The sequence below is a fragment of the Canis aureus genome, chromosome 10, assembly GCF_053574225.1.
Source record: "Canis aureus isolate CA01 chromosome 10, VMU_Caureus_v.1.0, whole genome shotgun sequence".
In the NCBI taxonomy this organism is placed as follows: Eukaryota; Metazoa; Chordata; class Mammalia; order Carnivora; family Canidae; genus Canis; species Canis aureus.
In genome coordinates this window covers 47,217,122-47,234,416 of record NC_135620.1, presented here as the reverse complement: position 1 = coordinate 47,234,416, position 17,295 = coordinate 47,217,122, and the positions used below count along the sequence as shown (strand labels likewise).

The 17,295-nt window shown below is 42.4% G+C and overlaps 1 protein-coding gene and 1 long non-coding RNA gene across 6 annotated transcripts in view; one reads left to right on the top strand and one right to left on the bottom strand.

Annotated features, from left to right (window-relative positions):
- Positions 1-17,295, top strand: part of MOB3B (MOB kinase activator 3B) — a 190,484-nt gene that overhangs the window by 131,354 nt on the left and 41,835 nt on the right. The window lies entirely within an intron of this gene.
- On the bottom strand, positions 497-7,629 carry LOC144322328 (uncharacterized). Of its 2 annotated transcripts, none has more exons than XR_013387964.1 (2): positions 5,574-7,629; positions 497-3,929 (listed from the first exon to the last, which is right to left on the bottom strand). It is a non-coding gene; the product is annotated as an uncharacterized LOC144322328 (long non-coding RNA). The 2 variants fall into 2 exon arrangements; XR_013387965.1 differs by having other exon boundaries at positions 7,205-7,629.

Sequence of the window (17,295 nt, the reverse complement as noted above, 5' to 3'; positions counted from 1 at the left end):
TTAAATTGTTCCTGGTAATGTTGCTGATATAAGGAACTTTAGGGCAGCCCCAGGAAGAAGAATGGGAGAATCTGATGATAAGCATGATAATGTAACAGTAATAAATAGTAATAGTAGCAGCTGTTAATATTTAGATAAAATGTTGCCATAACCATAGGTTTAAATATATCAAAAATATTAACTTATTTATTCTTTACAGCAACATCATGACTTTGGTAGTATTATCATCCCCATTTTACGGATGAGGAAACGGAGTTGTAGAGACTTCCTACGGTCACAGTTAAGTAACAGCTGGGTTCAGACCCAGGGAGTCTGCCCCCCACCAGCTTCCATCCTTATAACTTTACTGTGTTTTCAAAGGAAGGTAAAATGATCTGCCTGCTAAGATGCATCGCCTTTAATCCTCAACCATGGTTCTAAATTTACCAAATCTCTTCAGTAACATTCTCATGATTGAAAGTATCTTAGAAATTGTGATTTGCATTGATGACACATATTTAAAGTAAACATTCATTTATTCAAGCATTTCTCCCCTATCATTCTGTTTAAAGGAGGCACCTAAGTTTCATTTTCTTAGCAAATACACATTATGGCCACAGATTTCATTAAGTCATAAGTATTCATTTTCACAGGCTTGTAACATTATTTTTGGTACCCAGAAGCAACTCTGCCACATTTTGCTATTTCCAGATTGCGTGGAGAAGCCAGTACAAATAAAACTTCCATTACTGTGGCAATGGCAGACAGCTGTGAAATGAGAGGTGTGCTGAGTTCACGTGACTTAGGAGGGATGAACGCTCACACCTTTCCCAAAACCTCCACAGCAGCCAGGGGATTGCAGGAGGAAATGTGCTTGGATGAGGGATATAACATGAGTCATGAGCTGATTCTTTGATTGCTGCCTTGGCCCCTGGAAAGATAAGCTCATGACATTTTCCTTCAAAACACATTCTGAAATGCAATTCCTGTAGCTAATAAAATATCACTGGAACTCAGGCAGACTGGGCCGTAAGGGCCATCAAGAACGTGATGACAACCGATACAGGGTTACACCTGACCCTGTTTGTGCTACATGTATAGATTTTGAAATTCCTTCGAAAAGAGCTTCCATCTGGTGAATCTCTAAGGAGAGAAGTTTTCTTGCACTTACATGTTTTGCATCTGAAAAAAAAAATTCTTCATCCTGTTCTTGAGAAGATAGAGCATTGCTGTCAACATAACAGTTCTTTCGATCTGCTGTAGTTTTTTTGTTTTGTTGCTGTGGTGGGTTTTTGTTGTTTTGTTTGTCTTGTGGTTTTTTTGGTTTTTGGTTTTTGGTTTTTTTCTTTTTGACTAGCCTTACTTCCAGATCGAGACCATCAAATGGGTTATTGCTGTGACGGGACATTTCCTTGGGTTTTATGGAGTTGTTCCTATCAGCTGTGTTAACAATAATGTTAAAATACTAAAAATGGCTGAAATATATCAGGTACCTACCTAATATGCTCACCACTTCATGTGGCTAATTTAACACCCCCAAGCCTGTGAGATAGGAAGCATACTGCCCCCTGATTCTCAGATGAGAAAATATAGAGAGGAGTCACTCGCCTGCCCCAGGTCACAAGGAAGACAGCAGTGGAGCCAGGACACCCAATGTCTTTGACATGCTGCCTCCCACCTGTGAACGACGTATGCCTAAGGAAACACAGTCACAGGATAGACTGTCCCTGGGCTTCTTGCAGGTCTCTGCAGCATTCAAGATGTCCAAAGCTTACGAAGTTGAAAGCCTCCCCAAACATGTCCGTGGGGAAAGTGTTTGAGAACCTTCTTCATTCCTGTGCATGAGTCCCAGAGGCAACCTTCACCATAATGGTTGGCACCAGAAGCATCCACACCTCAGGGTGTTCTGGGGCTTATCTCAGCAGCTGCCACAGCCAACTGTCAAAGGCAGCAAGTTGGTACTTGAGGCCGTGCCAGGCCTGGCCAGCGCTGGGGCACGCTCTAAAGCTCTCAGCAAACAATTCGCTCAAGTGTGTTTCCTCTGCCAGAACCCATTAGGGCAATCAATGTTGGCCTCTGTCTTCACATGCTCAATAAGAGTTCTGTTCCCTGACCAGGCCTACAGAAAGTACCTTCAAATATTCCTGAGGGATTTATAGAAATTAAGAAATTTACAGAAATTAATCAAGAAATTAAGTGTCCCAACAGCTCTCCCTGCAAAGAGACCTAGAGACCAGGCCATAGTGGAGCTGCGGAGGTTGGTGGGGAGAGTGGATGAGAGGGGAGTGAGCAGGAGAGAACCCCACGCCCTCAGCCTGTCACCACCCCAAACTCCATTGCAGCTCTTAGGCTCCATTGTAACACCTGCACAATACAGTTTCAAGACCACCTGGTGGTCCTGTCTTACCTTCTTTATCTTATTGTCACTCTGTCGTGACAGTCTCATGGTGCCTAGCACAGAGTCTGACACTCTGGAGTGCTGAATACATTTTTTACTGAGTTGACATGAATTGGGAAACATAGTTGCTGTTCTTTTGTATGTCCTGCTTTGCTTTTTAAAAAAAAAAAAAAAAAAAAAGTTATGTGAGTATAAGAATTCAGGGGAGTATGGTAAACCCCACGGAAGAAACTCAGCTAAAAAACCGCCTTCAGGGAAACATACCCTATAGACTTTCCTTTTTCTCCCTTCTCCTCCTCTGGCAGTCCTGCTGCCCTGTGGTAGGCTGTGCTGCAGGAATTACACAGTTTGGGCTTGATGCCGATTTCTAAGGCAAGATGCCTATCTCTATCCTATAATGGTCTCCAGATGCTCATCCCACTTCCCCTCGACAGGCACTCCCTGAGCAACCTTTGTAATTGGTGAGACATGAGACATGATCTGGGTTTCTGGGAGAGGGGCGGCAGGGTGTGTGGAGCGGGGGCGGGGGGGCTGCTGCTGGCTGGAACCAGGCTCACCTTCCCAGGTCCGGGCTGGTGCCATGTGGCCAGGATGACTTGCCTCTCTCTCGTTCAGATGCTACTTACTGGCAGAACAGCAGGGGGGCTGCGAGGGGAGGCACTTGGCAAGCCTGGGGGATGCTTCCATCCAACACTCACTTATGCCAGAGAAATGTTAGAGGGAGGTCCTGATGGAGAGAGCACTGCTGCGGGCATGTGCCGATCCTAAAGTACATTTGCCTGCACTGTTGTTTCCTTTGGGAGAATAGGAGTTGCTGCTGAACAGTCATTTTCATGAGATTATAATCTCCAAGTGGCCAGATTTTTGTTTCCATCAGTTCAGTGAGGGTTGTGCCAGCTTGTTGCCAGTGTGAATGGACTGAGATTGAGCTATTGAGCTCTGAAGTAACAGTTGCATTCCTGCACCTCACCCTAAATGCATGAAAGGTCGGTTCTGTTGGGCTGGTTCTTGGGCTGGTTCTTAGGTCAGGCAGGTGTGCACTCAGACCAGTTATGACCATCCACGGCAGCTTGTTTCTCCATTCACAGATTTTTACAGATTAGTGAATGTAGGCCTATCCCCTTGTCCACTCCTAAGGAGCTCTGTGGTTTTGGCCAAGTCACTTAATTCTATTAACATTTAGTTTCACCTATACATTTTAAAATGAAAAGCAAAAGACATAGTGCCTGTGATGGTGTGGCTTTTATAGCTCAGTGTTTTAGAAATGTGAGAGTTCTTATTTTGGAGGCGGAGACTTGGGTGTCTAGCAGTGGCTCCTCCACCTACTGGATGGGTTTCTATTTTCTTACCTCAGAAATGGGGGTAATTATCCCTTGCTTGCAGAGAAGTCAAAATTGAATCAGGTCGTTTCAACATTCCCAAAGTTTCTATTATATGGAAAAGTGTTCTGTGGCCAAGTAGGCTTAGGAAATACTGCATTAAAAGGAAGCATATTTCTTTACTGTAGAATTTCTCAGAACCGTTATGATGCTTGTATACATCAGGAAATTTCCTGGAAAGAGCCAGAGTAAACAGCATTTTATTTGACTCTGATATATTTAAAACAATTTTTTTAAGGAACATCTATCTATTTGAGATCTAACTTTGAGGAATGCTAGATAATACAAGTAAATTTAACCTCATACCAAATAGAATAGTAATTAAGGGTAATCACAACCATTTATTAGATGCCCACTAGGTTTTGGGTAGAGTATAAATAACAAATTAAGAATGCAGTCTGCTATCACCCTACCAGGAAATATATGCATGCATTTCCCAGACACTCTTTTTTTTTTTTTTTTTTTAAGTCCAGACACTCTTTAAAGGCACTGGCTTGCTAGGTTCACAGAGTTGCTCTGTCCAGATTTAAAGGGAAAATAATATGTTTCCACAGATAGGTACCCTTGTACACCCACATCCACATCCACATATAAACAGCCTGCTGGACCTTCTAGACATGCCTCAGGAGCCATCCCACAACCTATTGTCAGCTCCTTTGACAATTTATCTGGCCCTCTCTCATGAAGCCTCCATGAATCAGTGTTTATTTATCTAACTGACTTGGAATCATTTGAGGCTGAGGCTGAATTCCCAAACTTCCACTTAACTGCCCATGTGACTCTAGATAAATTGTGTCCAGGTTTCTTTAACTATAAAGCTTAGACCCTACCAGCCTCACAACGATCAGAATGAGTTGGAGGGATTAAATGAGAAACCTTACGAAAAACTGCACAGTCTACAGCACTTCCTATGCACCAGGCTGTGTCGTGAAAGCACCAACACATAGGAATTTGTGTCATCCTTAGGAAGTGCTCTGAGTGAGGTTTTGTTATTACCTTCAAGATGCAGAGAGACTATATAACTTGTCCCAGTAACCATGTGCCAGGATGTGAATGTGACAGGTTGGGTCCCAAATCCATGCTCTTGCTACTTCACCTTCCTACCTTTCTTATAAAGAACCTGAGGGCAGCCTGGGTGGCTCAGTGGTTTAGCGCCGCCTTCAGCCCAGGGAGTGATCCTGGAGTCCCAGGATCGAGTCCCACATCAGGTTCCCTGCATGGAGCCTGCTTCTCCCTCTGTCTGTGTCTCTGCCTCTCTTTCTCTCTGTGTCTCTCATGAATTAAAAAAAAAAAAAAATCTAAAAAAAGAACCTGAATAGTGCCTGGCATGCAGTCAATATATATTGATGAAGATCTTCTCCCTCCACATAATCAATTTGTTCTCTCTTCTTAATCAATTTGTTCTCCCCTCCTCCGTTACCTTCTCACGTAATGAGGTTTTGCTTGTTTAACTGTTTATATGTTTAACACATAAAGGACATGTAGCAGCACCACATCCTGGAAGTTCATGATATTGCTGTGGGGCTTTCAGTAGGATTGGGGAGGGAAACTGCTAATTTCACATCACTGGGAGACAATGAGCACCCTGTTTATGCCAGTTCTGCTCTATAGTGGTAACATTCTAAGTGGCCCCTGAGTATCCCTTCATCTCTCATGGTACACTGAAGAACCACATATCACTAGAGATTCACACTTACTGGGTTTTATTGTGTCCTGGGAAGGCAAAGTTCATAGAATTCTTGGTCTTATCTTTTTCAGCCCAGGTAGGAGCTAAGGAGCTATTTGTATGAATCAGCATGAAGGAATGCATAATATACCTTGATTTATTAGGTGGTTTCTCTGCCTTAAGCCACAAGAGTGGGGGTGGAGGAGTTGGGGGACGGTTGGCCTTGATCTTCTGAACAGTGTACATACTTTCCAGCTTCTAGGTGTAAAGAATGAGTCAGAGCATGGGAATAACTGGGAACACTTGAATCTGGTTGGTGTGTTGTGGGGAGCCTGGAACTTTAGGCAGAGAAGCCCTTGTAGAAAGAGAATTGATTTGATATCTAAAGCAGTGGGTATCCACACAGCTAGGTAACTTTGAGCCTCTTAATTTGTCTTCTTTTATTATTCATCGCATTTTAAGGCAATCCAAATGTTCACTTAGTACAAAGTGGCAGCAATAATAGATAATAACATTTACAGTGTTAGGCACTGTGCCACGCCATCAACACACACAATGTCACTTCATCACCTATTTGACCTATGGAAGAGCTAAGGCCCAGAAGTGTGAAATAAGCTGGAATGAAGGGAAGTTAGAATTATGAATCCTTGCTTTTTGACACCAAGGCTTTAGATTGAGAATACCCAGTCCTATCAAGTTATACCTACCCCTTACGAATTTAATATTACCTTTTCATGGACTTGGAAATCCCAGAGCAACACCTGAAAGGAAACTGTCTTTAATTCCATCACAAACCAGGTAGTGCCATGCCCCCATGGATAGGGGCCCGGCCTGGATGTGATGCCTGAAGTGGCCATTCCTTCCAGACACCTGCCTTCTGCAGCTGGCTTGGTTTGCAGAAGCATGCAACAGAATTTCAGGGACACTGAGGGTCCCATCTGGTCCAAGGATGTGCAGAAGATGGAGGCAGCTTCTCAGTCATTTGGCAAAATTTGTAGCTCTGAGGACTCCAGAGAAGAGATAGGAGCCCTTAAACAATTTCCAGATCAGCGTGGGTTGAAGGGCAACATCAAGAGGAGATAGCTGTCTCTTTCTGTGAAAATTGCATCTCAGAACCGTAGAATGTTAGGTCCGGAAGGAACCTTAGAAATCACCTAGGCTAGGAATTTTCAAACTGTAATTTTGTCAAATTCTACACAGAACATGAACATCAAAATGGATAAGTAGGTGGAAGAAGAGGTCAATTGTTCCCCCCACCAACTTGGAAGCACCTCAGCCCCAGCGGTAAAGAGTTTGAGACAGTCTGATCTCAGCCAAACCTCTTTGTTTGTCAGCTCAGGAGCCTGAAACCCTGCAGAGGTTAATCAAGTTCCTCCAAAGGTCACTTGGATCTTAGTCTGGTGAGAGGTGATGTGAATTGGTATTCCCCAGATAATTTATGGGTGACATTGGCTATATTCTTCCTACCCACAGCTTCCATTGAACTTCCATATGCAGCGGGGAAAAAGTCCAGACATCTCTCACTGCTTGAAACCACTCACACTGTTCCAATTCTCACTTGTGAGTTTTAACCAATCTCTAAAGGGGTTAGCAACTTTGAGAGAGAGGATTATTAAATAACAAAAATAGTTTAAGAGGCCTGGGCTGGAAGCAAGAACTAAGGTGATTGGCAATGCTGGAGGGAAGAGGGAGTGGCAGTCAGAAGATGAACCAACCCCACTCCTCCTGACTTCTAGACCAGAACCAACTTTAATGAAAGGATTAGTTTAATAGGGCATTTACCTGGAAAGTCCCCAGTGAGTTCAGCTCTCAGAGTGTAAAGATCCCATCTCTTTCTGCACTCAGCCCTTCTGAACCTCGAGATTGGCCCAGAAAGAGCAAAGGAGAGCATATTTGATTGAGAAAGGCTCTGCTCTAAAGCTTCACTCCCACGTGGTGACTCTTACACCCATGGCCCTTAGATTGGCAGGGCAGGGGGCAGGATTTGAGCACACTCTGAAAGCAGGGGGTGGGGACCCAACTCTTCCCAGAAAGGCATTGGTAGGTTCTGTTGAATTAGCACATCAGGAGTTTCACTGGAGTTAATGTTTTAACCATTGAGTCAATATATTTATGCCATTTTGTTTGAGCACTCCGTGACAGAATAAAATCATTTTTAAGGAGCCAGTTTTGTTTTGTTATGAAGTGAAGGAATGGTGTTACAAATTACTTGGATGCCCTTTGCATTGAAAAGTTTACATTTTAAAAACCCAATATAATACATGTAGACAAAGAAATTTCTAGGCTTTATACTTTAAAGCCTAGAGGGCTCTGTAACTTAGTTCTTATGGTTATTTTAAAGTCTGAATCGGTTTCACTCCTGGTGTTTTCCTGTACTGTGCAGTTGTTGTTACTTGGGAGATTAACCGCTGGTAGGTTTCATTCAGAACCTGCCCTGGACTGGATGGCTTTGGATAGGGTCACATTTGGTGCCTTCTCCTATGGTTAGGAGTAAAGATCTAGAGCCAACCTTCTTGGACTCACAGACTGGCTCCACCAACTCCTTGTGGTGTGACTTTGGGCAGGGAAGTTAATCTGTTTCCCTAATTTCTCATCTGGGAAATGGGGATGACAGTGGTGTCTGCCCAGAGGAGTGGTTGCGAAGACTTTGTGATATAATACACAGGTCCTGGCACTGAACACTCAACAGTTAGCTAGTGTTGTTGCCACTGTTAACATCGCACTGATGCCCTACAGCTGCCCTTACACCAGAATCTCTACAGTCATAGGATCTCGGAGGTGAAGGAGACCCTAACAGTTCCCTGAATGTACCTTGAGAAATTACCAATTCTCAGGGAAGATCAGAAGGGGAGTTGGATATCTGTCCTGTTAACAGATGTAGGTGATTGTCGCAGGTGGCCAGTGATGGAAACCACCTTCTCTTGCGTGGATTCCCTCGCCACCAACACCACTAGCAGTGACCTCTGTTTGAACACCTCCTTGCGTGGGAAGCTCAGCATCACCTGAAGCAGTGCATCCCGCTTTCGGACACTTCTGGCAAAACAAAAGTTTGTCTTTGCAGTGACCTAAAGAAGAAAGGGATTGCCTCTGACCTTAAGGAGGTGGAAGAGAGTAGTGGAAAGAGAACAGACTTGGAAATCAGAAAGAAATGGGTTTGAATTCCATTCCAGTGCCTGTCAGCTTTGTAGCCATGGGCAAATGGCTTGCTGCCTTCTTCTCCCTTGCTGTCCTCCAAATGACGGCCTTTCAGTATTTGAATCCTATCTTTCCAGTCTTCTCTTAGCCTCCCTGTGTGATAAGACCTCAGTTTCTCTTATCACTTCAATCACTTGTCCAGGCTCTGCCTTTGCCCTGTCATATTATACCCAAAGATACATATAGTCCCCTAGTTGTGGTTCTGGGTCAGGGAATGAAGCCGAGCTGGTAGGGGCTGGGTGATTAGACCAGAAAGCCAGAGAGTGGACCAGAGGCATGAATAGACTGCCACAGAAATCTCTAGCTTTCATCCCCATGGTCATTCAGCTGGGCTAAACTCTAGTTCTGATGGATGCTTCTGGTTCTAAACACTGACTGTGTCCCTTTGAGGGTGGGGCTGGACTGGGGATGGATATCATCATCCTGGCCACATCCTTGAAGGTGGTTATCAGGGAACTGGATAGGGTGAGGCCAACTCTGCCTCTTGTTCAGTTGGTCCAGATGGTGGGACCAGAGCTTGCTGGAGGGCAGGTGAATAAGAATAAGGACTATGTATGCCCTTTTTACCTACACCCAGATGCAGAGTCCATTCCAGTATCTCAGCTCTGCCCTGGCTCAGATACAGAGTGACCATATGCCAACAATGCCTGGTTTGTTCTCAGCCATACACAGGGTCTTTTCATTCTACAAGCTAGGACTCCTCTACCCACTGTGTGGGTAAGAAAGGGAAATATTTTGAGGTCTGATTTCTGAAGATCCTTACTAGCCATATGCCTTCAGAACATCTGTTTTACCTCTCTGAGCTCATCATCTTCATCTGTAAAGCGGGGATAAGTAATACCTACCTCATAGGATTGTGGAAAGGATGACATTGTGTACACAGATGCTTAGTATATCAAGTGATTGGTGTGGGTTGATTTCTTGGGAGGATGGGAATGATTGGTGGGAATGATAGCTGGGAATGATTAGTGGCCCCCCTCACCACTGCCACCTGTGAGAGAAGCTTAGGGGCTGCAACCACCCATCACCCCACCTCTCCAATACCTTGCATGGGACCTGGGGTTCAAATGAAATGTGACCATGAGCACATCTGTCAAGTTGGCCAGTCCTATTCTGAAGCAAATCTAAATAGCACATCAAAAGGAATTTGAATTTTACAGAGGAAATGCAAATGTCTTAGAGAACATTTCTTCCTTTCTTAAATTTCTATCAGTCGCAATTCAGTGTTGCCTATCAGCTTCATGAAGTTTCAGTTTAGCATGGGAAGTGTGGTCTGACCAGCTATGTGAATATCACCTGGGAATTTGATAAAAGTGCAAAACCCAGATCCCACCCCAAACACGCAGAAACTCTGGGGTGTAGCCCAGCAAGCTGTGTTTTATTTATTTTAAATATTTTATCTATTTATTTGAGAGAGGAGGAGAGTACACATGCATGCGTGCATAAGTCAAGGGGAGGGGCACAGGGATAGTGAGAAGCCGACTCTCTGCTGAGCAGGGAGCCCAACTCCTGGCTGGATCCTAGGACCCTGCTGAGATCATGACCTGATCCAGAGACAAATACTTAACCAACTGAGCCACCTAGGTGCCCCCCAAGAATCTGTGTTTTAATGAGCCCTTCAGGTGCTTCTTATAGCCCCCATTGAGAACACCGGTCTAGGTAATAGTGGCCTCCCGCCCCTTCTCCCCACTCCTCCTACCCCTGGCAGTTCTCACATTCAGATGACCAAGCCTCTGTCTCTAGCCATATATTTTCAGTACATCCACAGTTTGAAGACAGCTCCCAAGAGAGTGATTTATTGTCTCATCCTGGGAGACTCATCTGTTTATGCCAAAGGCAGGTGTAATCTAAATCCAAGAGAAGAGTCAGGAAACAAACATCTGTTTTGGATGTTCAAGCCACCAGATCCCTTGGCTTCCTCCACCTCTGAAGCTTCCTTCCCAGCCTCCTGACCACTAATAATAGTATCTCTGATGGGTAATGATAATAGCAAATACTTGAATTCAAGTCTATCTGACACCAGATTCTGTAACTCTTTAGTAAGTTTCCCAGTTTGGTTAAGTGGGCTATATTCCTGGGTCACGAATATGCACAAGGAATACTCTAGGCCAGTTGTCTTAAAAACTTTAATACAATCATGATTTTCTGGAGTACCTCTTGAAACATACTGATTGCTGGGCCCTAGTCCCAAAGAGTCAGATTGAGTGCCTGTGGGTCAAGGTCTAGGAAGTTGCATTTCTAAAAGTTCCTAGATATTTCAGGTACTGCTGGTCCAAGGGCCGCACTTTAAGAACCACTGCTCTAGCCCAGTGTTTCTCAACCAGTGCCACACATTAGAATCATCTGGAGAATTTCACATTCATTTGCTCTAGTGTGAGGCATTGCCATTCTTCTTTTTTTTTTTTACATGTTCCCCAGATAATTCTAATGTGTAGTCAAGGTTGAGGGAATCACTGCTATACTCAAAGGAAGACTATTAATTACTATCTACAGCTTTAGTTCTTCAGTCCTGTGTCAGGGCTTCCCCAGTGGAGGAATTCACTCGTACGCCAGGGAATACCAATACTGCAGGAGAAATAGAGCCCATTAATTTTATTTCAAGATTTACAGAAGAGTTAATATTCTCTATAAAACAAATGGGTCTACTATGGAGTAAAGTGCAAAATGTGCATGAACTATTAATATAAACTATGGGATTCAATCTATTCCGAAGAATCTAACCAAGGAAAATTGTCAGAGATTGACTGCTGATGATATATATGCTCAAGGAGAGTCACCCAAATGTTATTTTTGTCTTCATAATGATTGAATCTGTGACAGTTCATTGCTCAAAGTATATTTAATATGGACTCATGATATAATGTTAAGTGTAAAAAGGATACAATGTATTCTATAATTTTAATACACAATATACCATACGCATACACACACACACACACACACTCACACACACACATATGCAAAGAAAAAAGACTGGAAGATAACACACCAAAATATTATCAGTGGTTATTCCTTGGAGGTATGATAGGTGATAATGATATTTATACTTTTTTCCAATTTTTAAACATTTTTACTTTTATGATTAGAGCAAAGGAATTTAGGCAGCAACCTGCTTTTACGAGTATATATTCCCAAATACCTGTCTAATAAATAAAACCATAGGTTTATAAGTCAGAAGTTTTTTCACAAAACTAGAAAACATCTAATTGCTAATTACCATTTTAAATGATGCTAATGTGTTTCACCCCAGGAAAGTGAGAACTTCATCAGAGCTTAGGAGAGGTAATGCTGGGCAAGGGGACATGTAGTCTGCAAGGTGGCCCTCCTGGGGGACTCCTAGGAGCCTCACAAGGTGCATGCGGTGGGGTGGGGGTAAGACTTGGTCCTCCCCAGTGAGTAAACTGACAGTGCTTCTGTGTGACATCACCAAAGCATCGCCATAGTTAGTTAATGTAGACTAGACCAAATGTGCCAAAAGGGGAGTTTAGCAGTGTCTATGTATATCATGCAAATATGCAAGAAGTGGGAAAATCAAGTCTATGTAATTTGAGGACCACCTATCAGTGTTAACAAAGGAAAGACAGAGAAGAAACTCCTGTGTTGCAAAAACGCCAAGTGCATTGCCTTCATTAACCCAGGAGTCTCTGTTGATGTACCTCCTGGAGTTGCCTTCAGAAAACAGGCAAGTGGCAACCTCTGCACATATGTGTCAAATGGAGCACTAGAAAGAGGACGATTTTACTACAGACAGGCTTGGTAAGAAGGAATCTGAAATATTACGTACTCGGGAACAGTACATAACAGTACATAGCCTAGCCTCACTATCACTAGGCTAATCATTTTCCGGTATAGCCAATAAATGTTTTCTATGCAACCAAGCCTCACCTGGCCATACAAAGCAAATTCACCTGCTTCCACAACAGCTGGTACTGGGGGTCCAAGGTAGAGGAGCAGGTGGCAGGCCAGTGGGCACCATTCTGGGATGGCCCTTTGGTGGAAAGAGCCCCTTCTCCCTGAAGGGCGGAAGACCTATCCCGAGGAGGGGCACCCAACCAGAAGTGCCTGTCATTTACTGCAGCCAAATTTGTAACCACATGCAGTGTTTTCTTTAAAGAGTCCAGTCTGGGACAATAAATGAATAAAATGAATAAGGCTGCCCAGTTGAATATTAGCATCTTCCCTTTAAGCAGACATCACTTAGCTGTTGCCATGAGGGAATTTCAGTCCACTTGTGCCAGGTCTTCTGAATTTTTCCAAGAGAAGCCAGAATTCTTGATCTTTGCATTATAGTTCCCAATTTCTAGATGTTGGCAGCATTTCAAAAATACTGTGTAGTCCAAAGAAAACATGCCTGCTGACTGGTGTTGGCCTAGAGTTTCTTACCTCTGCTTGAGAATCTTAAATCCTAAAGAGGCAATTGCTTGAGTCCCTTTGGCTTCTTACTGCTCTTCCCACCTACATCTACCAAATTCCAAAAGACAAATTTCCTGAACTCTCAGACTCTTCTCCTCAAAATTCATGTTTTATTAAGGACCTTAAAACTGGCTAATTTATTTCAGTTGAAGGTTTTTAAAACTAATGAGAGGTATTTTATGGAAGATGAAGTTAATTTTAAAAAATAATTTTAAAAGAACCGCCTTGGTTTATGAGAGGTAAAGGGTGTTTTGAGAAATGTGTGTGCTTTGGAGTGGGATCGATCTGGGTTGAAATTCCAGCTCTACCACTTATCATTTGTATCTCTTGGGCAAGTGACCTAACCTCTCTTAGCTTCGCATTTTCTCATCTGCAAAGTGAGGGAAACAACTCATAGACTTGTCAATTTGTTTAGAGTAATCAATTATATTAACCCATGTTAATACTTGGTGCCATTAGGTGCTCAGGAAATTTAAGTTTCTGTAGGAGCCAAAGTAATGAAACTTTTAATTGCAAATATTATAAAATAGTCTCACAATGCTTTTACATATTTAATATTAGAAATTTTAAAATCCACTTTCTTCAGAAGTCCCAGTGTAGTAAGTACTATTGCAGTTGAGATAGGAGAAAAGGAGAAAATGAAGAGGATGAACCTCAGGGATATCTGTCTGGAGGAAGTCCTAGGTCAATGCCCAAATTCACTTAGCTATAAGGTGACCTTATGATTTATCAATCCAATTTAACTCTTGCTCATTGTTGAATCTCTAGTATTTTGCACATCCCCAAATAAATAAATGTTTGTTAGTTATATAAATTGGTTAATGAACAAATAAACAGTGTATGTGGGAGTTTTATATGGCAAGGATAACTACTAACTGGATAGCTCTTTTCAGACTATGCTGTGCTTCCCAGGCATGGGTTGTGTACAGTTACATGGAACCTGCCCTCAGGAGAGCCCTGAGCTTGGTTTAACACTCTGCTATCACCATCTTCAAATTCTTAATAATTTTTGAACAAGGGGCTCTGCAAATTATGTAGCCAATTCTGATCAGAGGTTCATCAGTAAATATAGAAATGTCAGTACATGGACCAAAGGGTTAAAAACTCATGATCCTTGGACCTGATCAAATATTTTTGATCTACAGAGTGGTATTTTTTTAATATAAATAAAATTTTTAGTTAGGATAGTTTTAGACTTACCCAAAAGTTGCAAAGATAGTACAAAGAGTACCCATATATTCCTCACACAGTTTCTCATGTTGGTAACATCTTACATTACATTTATATTTATATTTATAATACATGTATCACAACTAAGGAATTAACATTAGAATTGTTAACTAAGCTCCACACAGTATTCAGATTTTTTGAGTCTTTCCCTAAAGCCCCTTTTCTGTTCCTGGATTCTATCCAGGATACTACATTACATTTAGCCATCATATCTCTTTATGATCCTCTGGGCTATGATGCTTTCTCAAACTTTTCTTGTATTTGACGACTTTGACAATTTTGAGCAGTATTTGTCAAATATTTTGTACAATGTCCCTCAGTTTGGGTCTGCCTGATGTTTTTCTCATTGTTTGGCAGGGGTTATGTGTTCTTGAGAGGAAGACAACAGAGGCGAAGTGACATTTTCGTCATCCCATATCAAAGATACATGCCATGCCAAGGCTTATCATTGTTGATACTAACCTTGATCACCTGGCCAATGTAGTGCTTGCCTGTTTTTTCCATTAAGTTCTTTCTACCTCCCTTTCCATATTGTATTCACTCTTTGGCTGAAAGTCACCTAGCATACCCCACAGTTAACAGTGGGTAGGGGGTTCTACCTCCTTCAGGGGGAAGTCTCTATATAAATTATCTGGAATTCCACTGCATGGGACATTTGTCTATTTTCTATTTATTTATTCAATCATTTATTTATATCAGTCTGGACTTATGGATATTTATTTTATACTTTTGGTTATAATCCAGTACTCTTCCATTTATTTTGTGGCTCCAATTCCAGCTTTGGTGGTTCTAGAGTTCTTTTAGGTTGCCTCCAGTGTTCCTTGGGCATCCTCCCAAGCCTGTGGTTTTATTGAAGACATCTGTTCTTTCTGGCACTACAGGGTATACGAGGCCATCTTTTATATTCCCTGCCCTCGCCCTAGAATCAGCCATTTCTCCAACGAGGCCTGATTCCTGTTATTGAAGAATGGTATTAGAAACTAAGATCTGGGTGTTGTGTATATTTATTGCTACCAGAGCATTTACAATTTTTTAATGTAAATTTTTAAAAATTAACCTGTCATCTTATAGAAAGTTAACTTTTCCAAGCTGAATTAACTATGCAAAAATAAATTAACATGTTGAAAATTTTTAATGTTTTTAAATTAATTGTCAACATTTAACAATGAACAGATTTCACAGTGGAATCTAGACTACTACAAAGTCTGGCAGTTCTGGGCACATAATCCTGCTCAATAGCAGATCAACCCAGGCAGAGTGGCTCTTTTCTTTCCCTGCAGAAAGCACTCTCAGGTTGTCACTGGATGCACTGCTCCCTATTGTATCACACCTAGCCAACTTTACTTTTTTACTTCCTTCTGACCCTTAAAGGCATTTGATTTGGGATTCTGGTTCAGACTGTATTCAAGGAGGTAATTTACAGATGCACAGCTTAGTCTGTGAATTTAGCTGAACTTTGATCCCAGAGATCAAATATTAGAGCTATATTTCTGGTTTCATCCCTCTTACCAGTAATCCTCATTGGATCTTTTTTTAAAGATTTTATTTACTTATTTATTTGAGAAAGAAAGACAGCACTAGTGGGGGTGGGGGAGCAGAGGGAGAGGGATGGGGACAGGCAGACTCCCTGCTGAGTGTGGAGCCCAAAGCCCAGTGGGGGACTCCAAGATCGTGACCTGGGCTGAAGTCAGACTTAACCCACTGAGCCACCTCGGCACCCCTGCCCTCCTTGGAACTTACATGCAAGTGCAATGACTCAGCATTTCTTGCTCTGTCCCTGCCCTAACTCTCCCAGCTCAGGTGTAAAGAGTCATTTGTATCTACCTGCTGGTTCCCCCTCAGCTTCAGGCTCCATGGGTCTCTGCAATGCAGAGTCCGTCCTGACCTGCTTTGGCAAGTTTCCTTTTCTTAGACTCTGCCTGGAGAAGACTCCCCCAACAGTGATACCCTTGCCTCAGATTTATTTTCTCCTGATCACTGTGCCCTTTAGGCTCTTCAAAGCACCCTTCAAGTCATCATTTTATCTGGCTCTAACACCCTTTCCAAAAAGGACCCATTACTTTATACTGTCTTCTCCGTCTCCCCTGTCTGCCTCCATCATGTATCTCAGGAGTATTTGTGAGTCAATCCTAGCATATTTCCAACTTTGCTAAGCTTGGGAAACTACCTGACACCTTTCTATTTAGATGAAAATAGATAATACAAATATACAGTACAGTTTGAGGAGGTGCTTCTTTCGCAGTATGAGTGAAAACCTGATAGAAAAATACATTTCTGTCTGCAATCCGCCAGGTGTGAAGAGATAAAAATATCAACTTTCACTACAGCCTTATAGCTTTGGACATGACAAGGTTAAATGTGGGCCTATAGCAATTCCCCAGGCAAATTTTCCACGGTTTTCAGGCTGTGACTCAGGGCCGCTGCTTGGGGATGGGAAAACAAGAGCAACCCAACCAGGCATAGTCTTCCCCTCCCCCACTTTATATGGTCATTTGTTTGTGTATTCACTCTACACATACTCACTGAGACCATCATGTAGTGTTATGTATTTGATGCCAGGGAAAACTGAAGTAAAGGTACATTCCCAGATATTACAAAATTTTCATTCTAGTGGGTGACCAAAAATGAACAATTAGAAGACAGTATAGTAAATATTATCATGAGATAAGTATAGGGTATCATGATATGCCTACCCTGCCCAGGGTGAGTAGATAAAGAGGCTATCCTAGAAGAAGTGATACAGTAGTTGAGCCTTGAGTAATAATAAACTGGAGGTAGCCAGACCAAAAGGGGAAGTTGAAGAGGATTTCCAGCGGCCAACTCTTCATTACGTGGCAACTCCCAGAAGTGAGCACAAGAGGATCTTAGCTCCAGAGGACTGGAGTATTGTATGTAAATTAGGAGGGTCCAGAGGTGATGATGGAGAGATACACATGGTGGAAAACATAGAGGGTCTTGCCTGCTGTGTTAAGTAGCTCTGATTTTACCTTAAAGCAGTAGGAAGCTGCTTTAGAGTTTAATGGAGAAAGATGAAT